This window comes from Trachypithecus francoisi, unplaced genomic scaffold, assembly GCF_009764315.1.
Source record: "Trachypithecus francoisi isolate TF-2019V2 unplaced genomic scaffold, Tfra_2.0 Lachesis_group10, whole genome shotgun sequence".
In the NCBI taxonomy this organism is placed as follows: Eukaryota; Metazoa; Chordata; class Mammalia; order Primates; family Cercopithecidae; genus Trachypithecus; species Trachypithecus francoisi.
Genome location: NW_022681455.1, coordinates 113,511,766 through 113,526,214, shown reverse-complemented (window position 1 = coordinate 113,526,214; position 14,449 = coordinate 113,511,766). Strand labels below are relative to the sequence as shown.

General features: G+C 42.9%; 2 long non-coding RNA genes and 1 other non-coding gene across 4 annotated transcripts in view; 2 read left to right on the top strand and 1 right to left on the bottom strand.

Moving 5' to 3' along the window:
* Positions 1-12,395, top strand: part of LOC117088020 — a 35,634-nt gene extending 23,239 nt beyond the window's left edge. For both annotated transcript variants that reach the window (XR_004438975.1, XR_004438974.1), the window contains exons 3-4: positions 9,951-10,025; positions 12,159-12,395. This is a non-coding gene — a long non-coding RNA (uncharacterized LOC117088020). The remainder of the gene's footprint in view (positions 1-9,950; positions 10,026-12,158) is intronic.
* Positions 1,843-14,449, bottom strand: part of LOC117088021 — an 18,425-nt gene continuing 5,818 nt past the window's right edge. The window contains exon 4 of the long non-coding RNA XR_004438976.1: positions 1,843-1,955. This is a non-coding gene — a long non-coding RNA (uncharacterized LOC117088021). The remainder of the gene's footprint in view (positions 1,956-14,449) is intronic.
* LOC117088935 lies at positions 10,823-10,986 on the top strand. Its single transcript, XR_004439437.1, has one exon. It is a non-coding gene; the product is annotated as a U1 spliceosomal RNA (small nuclear RNA).

Sequence of the window (14,449 nt, the reverse complement as noted above, 5' to 3'; positions counted from 1 at the left end):
TCTTAATTTTTAGAAACTAGTATACTCAACTTCAGAAATTATCATTATTCTATTAATTATTAATTTTGAGAGTTATTTTATTAATTAGACTTATTAATTATTAATTTTGAGACAGGAAATTATAATTAATTATACCGGTTATTCTTTTTTTTTTTTTTTGAGACAAGGTCTTGTATATCACCCAGGCTGTAGTGCAGGGCAGTGGCATAATCACAGCTCACTGTAGCCTTGAACTCCTGAGCTCAAGTGATTCTCCTCCCTCAGCCTCCCAAGTAGCCAGGACTACAGGTATGCACCAACACGCCCCATTAAGTTGTTTTATTTTTATTTTTGTAGAGATGGGGTCTTACTATGTTGTCCATGCTCGCCTTGAGCTCCTAGCCTCAAGCAATCTTCCCATCTCAGTCTCCCAAAGCACTAGGATTACAGTGCATCAGCCTGCTATTATTCTTTCGCTTAAGATATACCTTGTTTAACCTGATAATCCACAAAAAATCTTGGAAAATCAAAATATTTATATCAAACCACCATCACCAATTTAATATTTTTTCAATAAAAATATTTTTAACTCATCCCATGTTTTAAATACATTCTTGTTAAAAAGTCTTGGAAATCTATTTCATTTCACCTATGAAAAATACCCAGCATATAACCTAATTGGACACTCTGATCCTCATTTTCAAACCAATAAAATAATCAGAGTTAATTTCTCTCTGAATTTTTTTTTTTTTTTTTTGAGATGGAGTTTCACTCTAGTTGCCCAGGCTGGAGTGCAATGGCACGATCTCGGCTCGCCGCAACCTCGCCTCCTCCTGCCTCAGCCTCCTGAGTAGCTGGGATTACAGGCATGCGCCACCACGCCCGGCTAATTTTGTAGCTTTAGTAGAAATGGGGTTTCTCCATGTTGGTCAGGCTGGTCGCGAACTCCCGACCTCAGGTGGTCCGCCCACCTTGGCCTCCCAAAGTGCTGGGATTACAGGCGTGAGCCACTGCGCCCGGCACTGACTTTTAAAATTCAAATAAATGTGTGTCTTAGTCTGTTTGTGTTGCTCTAAAGGAATACCTGAGGCCGGGTAATTTACAAAGAAAACAGGTTTGTTTGGCTCACAGTTCTGCAGGCTGGACAAGAAGCAGGATGCCAGCATCTGCATCTGGTGAGGGCTTCAGGCTGCTTCCAGTCATGGCAGAAAGCAAAAGAAAGCTGGCATGTGCAGAGATCACATGACAAGAAAGGAAGCAAGAGAAAAGGGAGGGAGAGACCAGACTCTTTTTAACAACCAGCTCTTGCAGAAATCCAGAGGTCGAGAACTCACTCGTTTCTCTGAGGATGGCACCAAGCTATTCATGAGAGATCTGCCCTCGAGACCCAAACACCTCTTATTAGATCCCACCTCCAACACTGGGGATCAAATTTCAACATGAGATTTGGAGGGAAAACGAACTATAGCAAAGTGTTAATAGGCATTATTGAGGAATACTATTAAAATTACTGAGAAATAAATTATGGAACACATCTTGTAAGATACATTACTAAAAGGAGAGCTTAGCCAGATGAGCTGACATGCACCTCTCGTCCCAGCTACTTGGGGGGCTGAGGTGGGAGGATCACTGGAGCCCAGAAAGTCAAGGCTGCAGTAAGCTGAAATCATGCCACTGCACTCCAGCCTGAACAACAGAGTGACACCTTGTCTCAAAAAAAAAAATAAAAAATAAAAGTGGGAGGAATTTAAACTAAAAAAAATTCTAAGCCCCCTGTATTAGGCCATTCTTGTGTTGCTATAAAGGAATGCCTAAGACTGGGTAATTTATAAATAATAAGAGGTTTAATTGGCTCACAGTGCTGCAGGCTGTACAGGAAGCATGGTGCTGGCATCTGCTCAACTTCTGGTGAGGCCTCAGGAAGCTTATGATCATGGTGACAGGTAAAGCAGGAGCAGGTATATCACATGGTGAGACTGGAAGCAAGAGAGGGAGGGGAGGTGCCACACTCTTAAACAACCAGATCTCATGAGAACTCACTCACTATGGAAAGGACAGCACCAAACCACTCATGAGGGATCAGCCTCTATGACCCCAACACCTCCCCCAGGCCCCACCTTCAACATTAGGAATCACATTTTGACATGAGATTTGGAGGGGATAAACCTCCAAACTATATCACTCCCCAACCACTGAACAGACCCTCTCTTGGCCAAGGGGACCCCAGAGAAATCTTAAAAACTGAGTTCCCTGCCATGATGGGACAAGAGAGGTCAGACATGCCCCATTATATCCCCTCCCTTTTGTAGTTTATTCACAACTGACCAGCATTAATATTAAGATCGAGATCATAAGACTGACTGATTAGTGCTGGGATTACAGGTGTGAGCCACTGCATCCAGCAAGAGCTACATTATTTTAATCATTCCTGTATTAACTGAAAAATCATAAGATCTCCAAATTTGGAAAGGAGACTTTATTTCTTATAAATGGTTACAGCCTGCATCCTAACAGGCTGGGAAATGTAGCCTTTGTCAAAGCCCAGAAGCAGGCATTTTGAGGAAGGGAGGGATAAGGCAGGAATTTGAGCTGAGTGGGTTGGCCAATTACATATATTCGACAGGTTAATGGAGGAACTATGGATGTTCTTGAAGGTGATCCTAATGCATGCATACTGAACAAACATGCATGTAACTTATGACCCATGTTCACCTTGGGGTGGAGACTTAATATTTAAATTTATTACAGTTACATAAAAAGGTAAAGCTGGGACATAAAGGCCCTCAAGTGCACAACCTCTGTAAACCAGCCAGAACCAGTCCATGGTCTGTGATCTCTTAGCTGGGGAAAGTTACTAAAATCAGCCTCTTGTCCAATCAAAGCTGTAGTTATGGCTTGTGGAATAGGTGGACTCAGTAAGTTGGTGCCTGGTGGTGGATGAGCTGCAGATTATTTTAACATTGCTCATCTTGAGGCCAGTGCTTGTTTAACTGCCAGAGAAAAAGAAAAACTTGTGTCAGTTAGAACATAGTTGATTTTTTAAGTGTAGGAGTGCATAACTTAACCCTTGCCTGGCACAGCATTAGGTCCTGTTTATAATCTGGTATCTTATTGCCACAAAGAGTGAGTTTCTTAATCCTGAGTTCTAGTTTGATTGCACTGTGGTCTGAGAGACAATTTGTTATAATTTCTGTTCTTTTACATTTGCTGAGGAGTGCTTTACTTCCAATTATGTGGTCAATTTTAGAATAAGTGTGATGTGGTGCTGAGAAGAATGTACATTCTGTTGATTTGGGGTGGAGAGTTCTATTAGGTCCACTTGGTGCAAAGCTGAGTTCAATTCCTGGATATCCTTGTTAACTTTCTGTCTCATTGATCTGTCTAATGTTGACAGTGGGATGTTAGAGTCTCCCATTATTATTGTACGGGAGTCTAAGTCTCTTTGTAGGTCTCTAAGGACTTGCTTTATGAATCTGGGTGCTCCTGTGTTAGGTGCATATATATTTAGGATAATTAGCTCTTCTTGTTGAATTGATCCCTTTAACATTATGTAATGGCCTTCTTTGTCTCTTTTGACCTTTGTTGGTTTAAAGTCTGTTTTATCAGAGACTAGGATTGCAACCCCTGCTTTTTTTTGTTTTCCATTTGCTTGGTAGATCTTCCTCCATCCCTTTATTTTGAGCTTATGTGTGTCTCTGCACATGAGACGGGTCTCCTGAATACAGTGCACTGATGGGTCTTGACTCTATCCAATTTACCAGTCTGAGTCTTTTAATTGGAGCATTTAGCCCATTTATATTTAAGTTTAATATTGTTATGTGTGAATTTGATCCTGTCATTATGATGTTAGCTGGTTATTTTGCTCATTAGTTTCTTCCTAGCATTGATGGTCTTTATAATTTGGCATGTTTTTGCAGTGGCTGGTACCAGTTGTTCCTTTCCATGTTTACTGCTTCCTTCAGGAGCTCTTGTAAGGCAGGCCTGGTGGTGACAAAAATCTCTCAGCATTTTCTTGTCTGTAAAGGATTTTATTTCTCCTTCACTTATGAAGCTTAGTTTCACTGGATATGAAATTCTGTGTTGAAAATTCTTTTCTTTAAGAATGTTGAATATTGGCCCCCACTCTCTTCTGGCTTGTAGAGTTTCTGCTGAGAGATCCACTGTTAGTCTGATGGGCTTCCCTTTGTGGGTAACCCGACCTTTCTCTCTGGCTGCCCCTAATATTTTTTCCTTCATTTGAACTTTGGTGAATCTGACAATTACATGTCTTGGAGTTGCTCTTCTCAAGGAGTATCTTTGTGGTGTTCTCTGTATTTCCTGAATTTGAATGTTGGGCTGCCTTGCTAGGTTGGGGAAGTTCTCCTGGATAACATCCTGAAGAGTGTTTTCCAACTTGGTTCCATTCTCCCCGTCACTTTCAGGTACACCAATCAAACACAGATTTGGTCTTTTCACATAGTCCCATATTTCTTGGAAGCTTTGTTTGTTTCTTTTTACTATTTTTTCTCTAAACTTTTCTTCTCACTTCATTTCATTCAGTTGATCTTCAATCACTGATACTCTTTCTTCCACTTGATCGAATCAGCTACTGAAGCTTGTACATGCGTCACATAGTTCTCATGCCATGATTTTCAGCTCCATCAGGTCATTTAAGGTCTTCTCTATGCTGTTTATTCTAGTTAGCCATTTGTCTAATCTTTTTTCAAGGTTTTTAGCTTCTTTGTGGTGGGTCCAAACATCCTCCTTTAGCTCGGAGAAGTTTGTTATTACTGATTGTCTGAAGCCTTCTCTCAACTCATCAAAGTCATTTTCCATCCAGCTTTGTTCTGTTGCTGGCGAGAAGCTGCATTCTTTTGGAGGAGAAGAGGCGCTCTGATTTTTAGAATTTTCAGCTTTTCTGCTCTGGTTTCTTCCCATCTTTGTGGTTTTATCTACTTTTGGTCTTTGATCATGGTGACATACAGATGGGGTTTTGGCGTGGATGTCCTTTCTGTTTGTTAGTTTTCCTTCTAACAGTCAGGACCCTCAGCTGCAGGTATGTTGGAGTTTGCTGGAGGTCCATTCCAGACCCTGTTTGCCTGGGTATCACCAGTGGAGGCTGCAGAACAGCAAATATTGCAGAACAGCAAATGTTGCTGCCTGATCCTTCCTCTGGAAGCTTCATCTCAGAGAGGCATCCAGCTGTATGAGGTGTTAGTCGGCCCCTACTGGGAGGTGTCTCCCAGTTAGGCTACTCAGGGGTCAGGGACCCACTTGAGGAGGCAGTCTGTCCATTTCAGATCTCAAACTCCATGCTGGGAGAACCACTACTCTCTTCAAAGCTGTCAGACAAGGACATTTAAGTCTGCAGAAGTTTCTGCTGCCTTTTGTTCAGCTATGCCCTGCCCCCAGAGGTGGAGTCTACAGAGGCAGGCAGGCCTCCTTGAGCTGCCGTGGGCTCCCCTCAGTTCGAGCTTCCCAGCCACTTTGTTTACCTACTCAAGCCTCAGCAATGGTGGACACCCCTCCCCCAGCCTCGTTACCACCTTGCAGTTCGATCTCAGACTGCCGTGCTAGCAGTGAGCAAGGCTCCGTGGGCATGGGACCCTCTGAGCCTGGCACGGGATATAATCTCCTGGTGTGCCATTTGCTAAGATCATTGGAAAAGTGCAGTACAAGGGTGAGAGTGTCCTGATTTTCCAGGTACTGTCTGTCATGGCTTCCCTTGGCTAGGAAAGGGAATTCCCCAACCCCTTGCACTTCTGGGGTGAAGAGATGCCCTGCCCTGCTTTGGCTTACACTCCGTGGGCTGCACCCACTGTCCGACTAGCCCCAGTGAGATGAACCCAGTACCTAAGTTGGAAATGCAGAAATCACCCATCTTGTGCATTGCTCAAGCTGGGAGCTGTAGACTGGAGCTGTTCCTATTCAGCCATCTTGGAATCTCTCTCAGAAGAGGTGAAATAACTTCTATTCCACTATTCCTACTCCACAATATTCAATTCAGAATATCCATTTGCAGGCCAATTCCTCCCAATAGGAAAATGTACAAGACAATGGAAGGTAAACGGTAGGCAAGTTTTCCCCTCTTCCCCTTTGATTATTAAAGGAGCCTTTTCAGAAGTCCATATTTGAAAGTGTCCCTTTGTTTGGTGCCCCAGAGTTGTTGCCTCCCAGGGGCAATTCAGGGCAGGGTAAGGGTATGCACTCCTTTTGCAAAGCAAGAGAAGAACAGATTACAGGAGGTACTTGGGAAAGGAGCATCTGCACAAGCAACCAGGGCCATTCCCAGAAGACCACACATGAAGCTGAGGATCTAAAACTGGAGTCCCTTAGAATTGTCCACCACTCTGCTCTTCCCACTTTGAAGACCACTGACTGCTGACCCCTTGCTTTGAGAATATTTCCTCAAAAGACTGGAAAAAGGCAGATAACAGCGGTCTCAACCGTTACTGACTTGCTTTGAAACTTGGAGAGCACTCCTTAATGTCTTACTGTGCTAATCTGAAATTGGAATCAATATCTAGTTTCCTGTTTCTTTCTCAAGGTATTTCGAGAATTAAGCATTGTCAACACAAAGAGTCAAAACTCTGTAAAATATTTGAAGAGATTTATTCTGAGCCAAATATGAGTGACCACAGCCCGTGACACAGCCCTCAGGAGGTCCTGAGAACATGTGCCCAGGGTGATCGGGGTGCAGCTTGGTTTTATATATTTTAGGGAGGCATGAGACATCAATCAAATACATTTAAGAACTACATTGGTTTGGTTCAGAAAGGTGGGACAACTCAAAGCAGTTTGAGAGGTGGGAAGCTTCCAGGCTAAAGGTATATTTCAACATTTTCTGATCGACAATTGGTTGAGTTTGTCTAAAGACCTGGGATCAATAGAAAGAAAATGTTCAGGTTAAGATAAAAGATTGTGGAGACCAAGGTTCTTTTGAAGTCTTATAGTGGCTGCCCTTAGAGACAACAGATGACAAATTGTTTCCTATTCAGACCTTTAAAAGGTGCTAGACTCTTACTTAATCTCTTCAAGATTGGGAGGATCTGGAAGAAAAAGATATAACTATGTTAATAGAGATTCTTTAGATGCACATTTTCCCCCACAAAGGACAGCTTTGCAGGACCATTTCAAAACATGGCAAAGAAACGAGTTTTGGGGTAAAATATTTTGACTTTCTTCTTTGTCACATAATGTTATGCCACAATCAGATTGGAAAGTAAGTCACGATATATAAAGTTAAATAAAACCCATCTGATGAGAATTTATGGTTTGTAGAGCATGATTCTCAGAACTCTTAGATAGGAATTTGGGCAAGATTTAAAAATCAGAGTTTAGTCCTCAGCATGAAGAAGAGTTAGCAGTACTACTTAGGTTTTGAATAGCACTTTTGCCTTTCTGAATGACTTTGCTGCCTGGATCTTCTGTTTCCCTCTCAACTGTCCCTCAAAGGTAAGTCTCACCTTTGTGCAATAGGTGTGGGTCACGGAGACCCATGGTGAGACTTGCCAAAGATCACACAGCAAATAGGTGACCTGGCTGGGAATAGAACCTGCATTTACCTGCTTTCTCCAAATGCATCAGCACAGGAAAATACGAAGAAAACAATAAAAGCAAAACCTGAAGAAATCACTGATTAAATTAAACACCAACAAACAAATAAAAAGTATAAAGTAGATTCAGTATGTAGGTTATATGTAATATACAGTACTGTTTATATCTAAGCTTGCACTTGATGTTAGCCAAAAGGCCAAGAAGCAATTGTATATCTAAATTTATAGTACATAAACTTTTTTTTTTTTAAGACACTCTGTCGCCCAGGTTGGAGTGCAGTGGCACGATCTCGGCTCACTGCAACCTCGCTCTTACGGGTTCAAGCAATCCTCGTGCCTCAGCCTCCTGAGTAGCTGGGACTACACCACCACACCCAGATAATTTTTTCTATTTTAGTAGAGAAGGTTGTCCAGGCTGGTCTTGAACTCCTGAGCTCCGACAATCCGCCTGCCTTGGCCTCCCAAAGTGCTAGGATTACAGGCGTGAGCCACTGTGCCTGGGCGAAGATTTTTTTAAATAATGTTCATAAAGAGAGGCCAATTCATATTCTTAGTTTATTCCAGGAAACTATGATTCAGATATCTGAAGGGGGGAAAAAAACCCCAAAACCTGAAGTTCCCAAAGGCAGTCTCCATTCTAAACTGCACCTCCTTCTTCACAGTCCAGTGACCTGTGACATGCTTTGTACTTCTGAATCCACCCTGTAAAACAATCCTCTCCTGAAAGGAGTGCCCCACCAAACAAGGAAGTTCCAGACATAATCACATTTCAGGAGATATTTGTGTATGGTATTTTTTGTTGTTGTTTGTTGTTTTGCTTTCCTTGGAACAAAATTTTAAATTTAATTTCTGTAATACAAAAGCTTTACGAAAGAGGTAAGATTTCCTCGTATTTCTTTTCTCCTGCCACCCAGTTCCTTTTCCCAGAGGTAATCAATGAGAAATAATTTAGAATGTAAGATATGTTATAATTCTGTACATGCCATGGCAACAGGAAATAAGCCATTCAGGGCTTATCCGGAATCCAGAAAGTGTTTGGATATTGGAAAAACAAAAACAAAAAACCTTTGTTCTGTAAGACAGTATAGAAAGTTGGGAGAAAGGTCTATTCCAGGATTAAGGTAAAATCTGACATGTCACATAAGCATAAAAGAGAATGGGGGATATGGGGGATAAAGGAATGAAATAATGAGTCTACTCGGGAGCTATGTGTGAGCCCAAGACAGGAATGGGAGTTTCCAGAAGTTCACAGAGGAGTTAAGACCAGAATAAATCCAGGTAGCCAAGACCACTCAGGACTAGGCATGGAGATAGACCCCAGGGCTGCCCCTCTTTTCCAAGCTGATCTGCAGACTCCGAATTTAGACCAGTTACAAATTATCTAAACTGCCCCAGGAGCTGAGAACCTTTAAATTTTAGAGCTGTGAGGAAACAAATATTATCTAATACATCTATTCTCAAGCATTTTGGTCTCAGGGCCTCTTAATACTTGGAAAGATACTGAGAATCCTATAGTGTTTTTGTTTATATGGGCTCCTCTCTATAGATACTTACCACATTGGAAATCAAAACTGACAATTTTTAAATATTTATTAATTTATTAAAAAATGACAATTATGAACATATTACATGTTGACATAAATGCTTTTATTAAAAATAACTATATTTTATCTTTTAAAAATTAAGTGGAATGATTAGCATTATTTTACATTTTTGAAAATCTCTTTAATGTCTGCCTTAATAGAAGACAGCTGGATTCTCCTTTCTGCTTCTACATTCAAGGTGATTTGATATCACATGACACATAGCCTCGGGAAAACCACCATACACACACACGAGAATGAAGATGGCAAACAATGTCCTGGCATGATTATGAAAATGATTTTGCACCTACAGACCTCCTGAAAGGGTCTTGAGGACGCCAGTGGTTTCTGGACCACACTTTGAAAACTATGGATCTGATAATAATTTAGGATTGCATTTTCCTGTAATGCTACATCTTAGCAATGTGACCTTGGGTGAGCTACTTAACTTCCCTAAGCCTCAGCTTCCTCCACTATAAAGCAGCACTAAGAATAGAAGTCTACGTTTATGGCTGTATGCGTTCCTATAATCTGGGTATCTTCATGGTCATTAAATATATAAATGAGGTAATACTTATAAATGTTTAATACAGTACTTGGCCCCTAGTAATCACTCAAGTAACAACTCTTCCTACTGTTATTGTTAATATTTGTTATTACTACATACCAAGCATTGTGCCAGGCACCACGTGAGTCATACTACAGGGTGTAAGAGGGCCCGAGTTGCTTAACAGTAGGGGACATAGGACAAATACCTAATTATAGAACAGAACAGATTTTGTCCGAATGATACAAACCAGGAAGAGGTCACATTCATTCACTCATTCAACAAATATTAATCGATTTTCTCCAGTGTGCCAGGAACAACGGGGAGGAACAGGCCAACATTTCAGACCCTTGGGAATGAGAAACAGCAGGATGTGAGAGGGTAAGTGAGGGATGGGCTGGGCGTGGCCAAATCAGATAAGGTTTTGTAGGCCCATGTAATTGAGGATATAAGGAAATGTTTTATGAGAAGGCTGCATCTGAGTTAGAACTTCAGAAGAGGCAGGATTCGGGATAAAGTTGATGTGCACTTTCTTTTATGCGCTCTCAACAAATATTTGAGATTTCCGCCAAGTCTACTGCACAGAGGATCCCTACTTCCAAAGAAGATATTTTTGCATTTAAGGGTTTTTATCACATAAGAAATACCTGTGCACTTTTAAAAATTAGAAAATACAGGAGTGACCAGCCTGGGCAAACATAGCAAGACTACTACATCTCTACAAAAAAAAAAAAAAAAAAAAAAGAGGGGGCCAGGTGTTTCTTCTAGAATGTTCTTTCTAGTGGTGGTGCACACCTGTAGGCTCAGCTACTTGGGAGGCCGAGGCAAGAAAATCACATGAGCCCAGAAGTTCAAGGTTGCAGCGAGCTATGACAGCACCACTGCACTACAGCCTGGGCAATAGAGCAAGACCCTACCCCCTCACCCCCCAAAAAATACAAGTGAGCAAAAATAAGAAAATGAAAACATTCTTCTGGCATGGGTTGTGCGTGAGACCCCAGGACTATCCACCTACAGGATTCAGCCCTAAGCCTGGGGGACCAGTGGTTTGTCTGCAAGGAGCTAGAAGCAGCTGGAAAAGCCGGCCTGCCTGCCAGGGTAGGCCTCCTCCTCGCCCCCTAACCAAATTGTGCTCACGTTCCTTCAGTCCTCACTGCCCGATTAGAGAAGTTGGAAGGATACTTACCTGGCAGGGGAGATACCATGATCACGAAGGTGGTTTTCCCAGGGCGAGGCTTATCCATTGCACTCCGGATGTGCTGACCCCTGCGATTTCCCCAAATGTGGGAAACTCGACTGCATAATTTGTGGTAGTGGGGGACTGCGTTCGCGCTTTCCCCTAAAAAAAAAAAAAAAAAAAAAAAAGAGAAGTTGGAAGGAAAACGCCTCATGCCAAGAGAAAGCACAGCCCAGGGTTCAGAAGCCCCTCCCGGCGCTGCAGTGGGGCTCTGCCAGCTCTCCAGGGAGGCGCTGGGTGGAGGATGGGGCCAGAAAGGCAGATGTCCTCTAAGGGTGAAAACAAAGTTCCTGGGCGAAGGAAATGTGAGAAAAGGACAAAGAGGAGTAAAGAAGAGGGTGCATCAGCGTGTGAAACGCAACAAGGCGCACAGCGCATGCGCACTGTGTAGAGCACAGGGGCTGCGGGGAGGTGTTGGGAGAGGTCACGCCCTGGTGAGGTGCCAGGGAGGCTGCGGAGATCGTGTGGGAGCCCCCGAGGTGAAGCCGGGAAAGCAACCCCACGACGACCCCCTGATGGCTGCGGGAGGACTGAGAAGCCTCCTTCCCCAATATCTTAAAGAAAAAAATTAATCCAAGAGGTACTGGTGTTAGGTGCTGCCTCTTTTATCTTTTGCTTAGATTTTGGAAGAGTTTAAAATTTCCCTCTTTGCCTTTAGATTCTCTCCCCTTGTATCCGACATTAATTAAGCACCTACTGTGTACTAGATGCTGGTGCTGGGAGCACAAAAGGGAAGACCCCTATTAAACGCATGTGGATCATTACAGAGGTTTGCACAATTTACTTTGGGGGGCAGGGAGAAAGAACTGGCATGGGGAGAAGGGAAGGCTGCGCAGGAAAGGCATGTCTGAGCCGGGTTTAGAAGGCTGAATTTTTGGCAGCTGGCATAAGAGTCAGGTGGGGAAGAGAACATTCTAGAAGAAACAGCAGGTCTTAGAGAGGCATGGAGTATGAAAAGACATGCTTCTGTGACTAACATAACAAACTAACTTAGATAAAGTTATTTATCCTTCCTAACTGTAAGTTCCTCTTGAATAAAAAGAAATAGTGATAGTAATATAGCAATGTGTCCAATCAGTGGATTATGAAACACACTTCAAAGGCAAAATAATATCCTCACACCCAAAAGGTAAATGCTATAATAACTCGGGTGAACTGTGTTCTTGGAACAGGAGCTTAGAACAGTTTATCCCAATGTTGATTCTAGTTTTGGCTTCATGGAGTCTCATTCATTCTTACTTCTGACCTCTACCCCTGACTATAATTGTTTTTTCAAGGAACTAGACCAACAGGACCCAAGGGAGAGTATCAAAGGCACAACAAAGGAAAATGAGGACAACCCAATACCCAGAAAAAAAACAAGTAATTCATGGACTCACAATAGGCCACAAACTAGATGACTGTCAGGAAGAGAAGAGTAAACCTTATGATCTTAAAATGATTTCTTGTTCATTTGCCTCCTTGCATCAATCTAGACTTTAAGAGATACGTGATTTTTAAATAAATGGGTACATCTGCATAATAGTATTTTGGCATTAAATTATTTGATATGACGTTAAACATGTTTCTGCAAAAACCATTCCACCATACTGCTAGAATCTAGCAGCTAGATTGACCCAACACTTCATTATGTCATTCCCTTGCTCAAAGGTTGAAAGCAACCAGATGCGGTGGCTTACACCTATAATCCCAACACTTTAGGAGGCCAAGACGTGAGGATCACTTGAGCCCAGGAGTTCAAAACCAGCCTGGGCAACAGAGTGAGACCTTGTCTCTACAAAAAATAAAAACACATAGTCCCAACTATTTGGGAGGCTGAGGTGGGAGGATCGCTTGAGCTCCGGCGGTCAAGGTGATAGTGAACTGTGATTGCACCACTGCACTCCAGCCTGTATAACAGAATGAGACTGTCTTAAAAATGAAAAATAAAGGCCAGGCGCGGTGGCCCACATGAACCAAGAACTTTGGAGATTGAAGTGCTTTCACATCTTTATGTGATGCATATGCCCTGCAGCTATTAACCTTTCTGCAGTTTCATGTTTTGTTTTGTTTTCTTTTCTGGCCAGGTGCAGTGGCTCACGCCTGTAGTTCCAGCACTTTGAGAGGCCAAGGTGGGCAGATCACTTGAGGTCAGGAGTTTGAGACGAGCCTGGGCATCATGGCAAAACCTTGTTTCTATTAAAAATACAAAAATTAGGCCAGGCACGGTGGCTCATGCCTGTAATCCCAGCACTTTGGGAGGCCAAAGTGGGTGGATCACCTGAAGTCAGGAGTTCAAGACCGGCCTGACCAATATGGTGAAACCCAGTCTCTACTAAAAATAGAAAAATTAGCTGGGCGTGGGGATAGGTGCCTGTAGTCCTAGCTACTCAGGAGGCTGAGACAGGAGAATCACTTGAACCCGGGAAGTGGAGGTTTCAGTGAGCGAAGATCACGCCATTGCACTCCAGCCTGGATGACAGAGCAAGACTCCATCTCAAAAAAAAAAAAAAACAAACAAAACAGCTGGGCATGGTGGTACATGCCTGTAATCCCAGTTACTCGAGAGGCTGAGGCACGAGAATTGCTTGAACCCAGGAGGCAGAGGTTGCAGTGACCCGAGATCATGCCATTGCACTCCAGCCTGTGTGACAGAGTGAGACTCTGTCTCAAAAAAAAAGTTTCCTTTTTTAAGGTTGAACAAAAGCTCATTCATTCCTTCCTTTCCCAGACTTTCACCAAGCGCCTTCTGTGGGCCAAGCATTGTGCTGAGTGCTAGATATACACAGACAAGAGGTGATATACACAGATAAAAGGTGGTTCTCTCCCAACGTGAGTTGGGAAGACAGACATGGCTAAGGCTTGTGACAGGGCTATGCTGAAGGGACTCTGCAACAATTATCTAAGGCTCCCAGAATGCAGAGTAACAACCAGCCATGAAACTTCAGTGGTATACAATAAAAATCTCATTTCTCATGCATCTAGGGTGGTTGCTTAGGTGGTTCTGCTGATTTGGCTTGGGTTCACTGAAGTGTCTGGTGGTTAGCTGCCATTGGCTGATCTAGGATGGCCTCAGCTAGGACAACTGTGGTAATTTGGATGTGCTTCCCGTGCTTTTCATCCAGCAGGCATGATCTCATGGTAGTGACTTAGATACAAGAGCAAGAACACATCCAACTGCACAAGTTACTTTTAAGCCTCTGCTTAAAAACATCCCAACAGGCCAGACGTGGTAGCTCATACCTGTAGTCTCAGCAATTTGGGAGGCCAAGGCAGGCGGATCACTTGAGGTCAGGAGTTCAAGACCAGCCTGGCCAACTTAGTGAAACCCTGTCTCTACTAAAAATACAAAAATTAGCCGGGCGTGGTGGCACATGCCTATAATCCCAGCTACTGGGAAGGCTGAGGCAGGAGAATTGCTTGAACCCTGAAGGCAGAGGTTGCAGTGAGCCGAGATCACGCCATTGCGCTCCAGCCTGGGTAAAGAAGTGAGACTTCATCTAAAAAAAAAAAAAAAAAAATCCCAGCCATCAAAGCGAGTGGCATAGCTGAGACTCCAGGCAGAGTTATATGTCATAGGGCATGGATA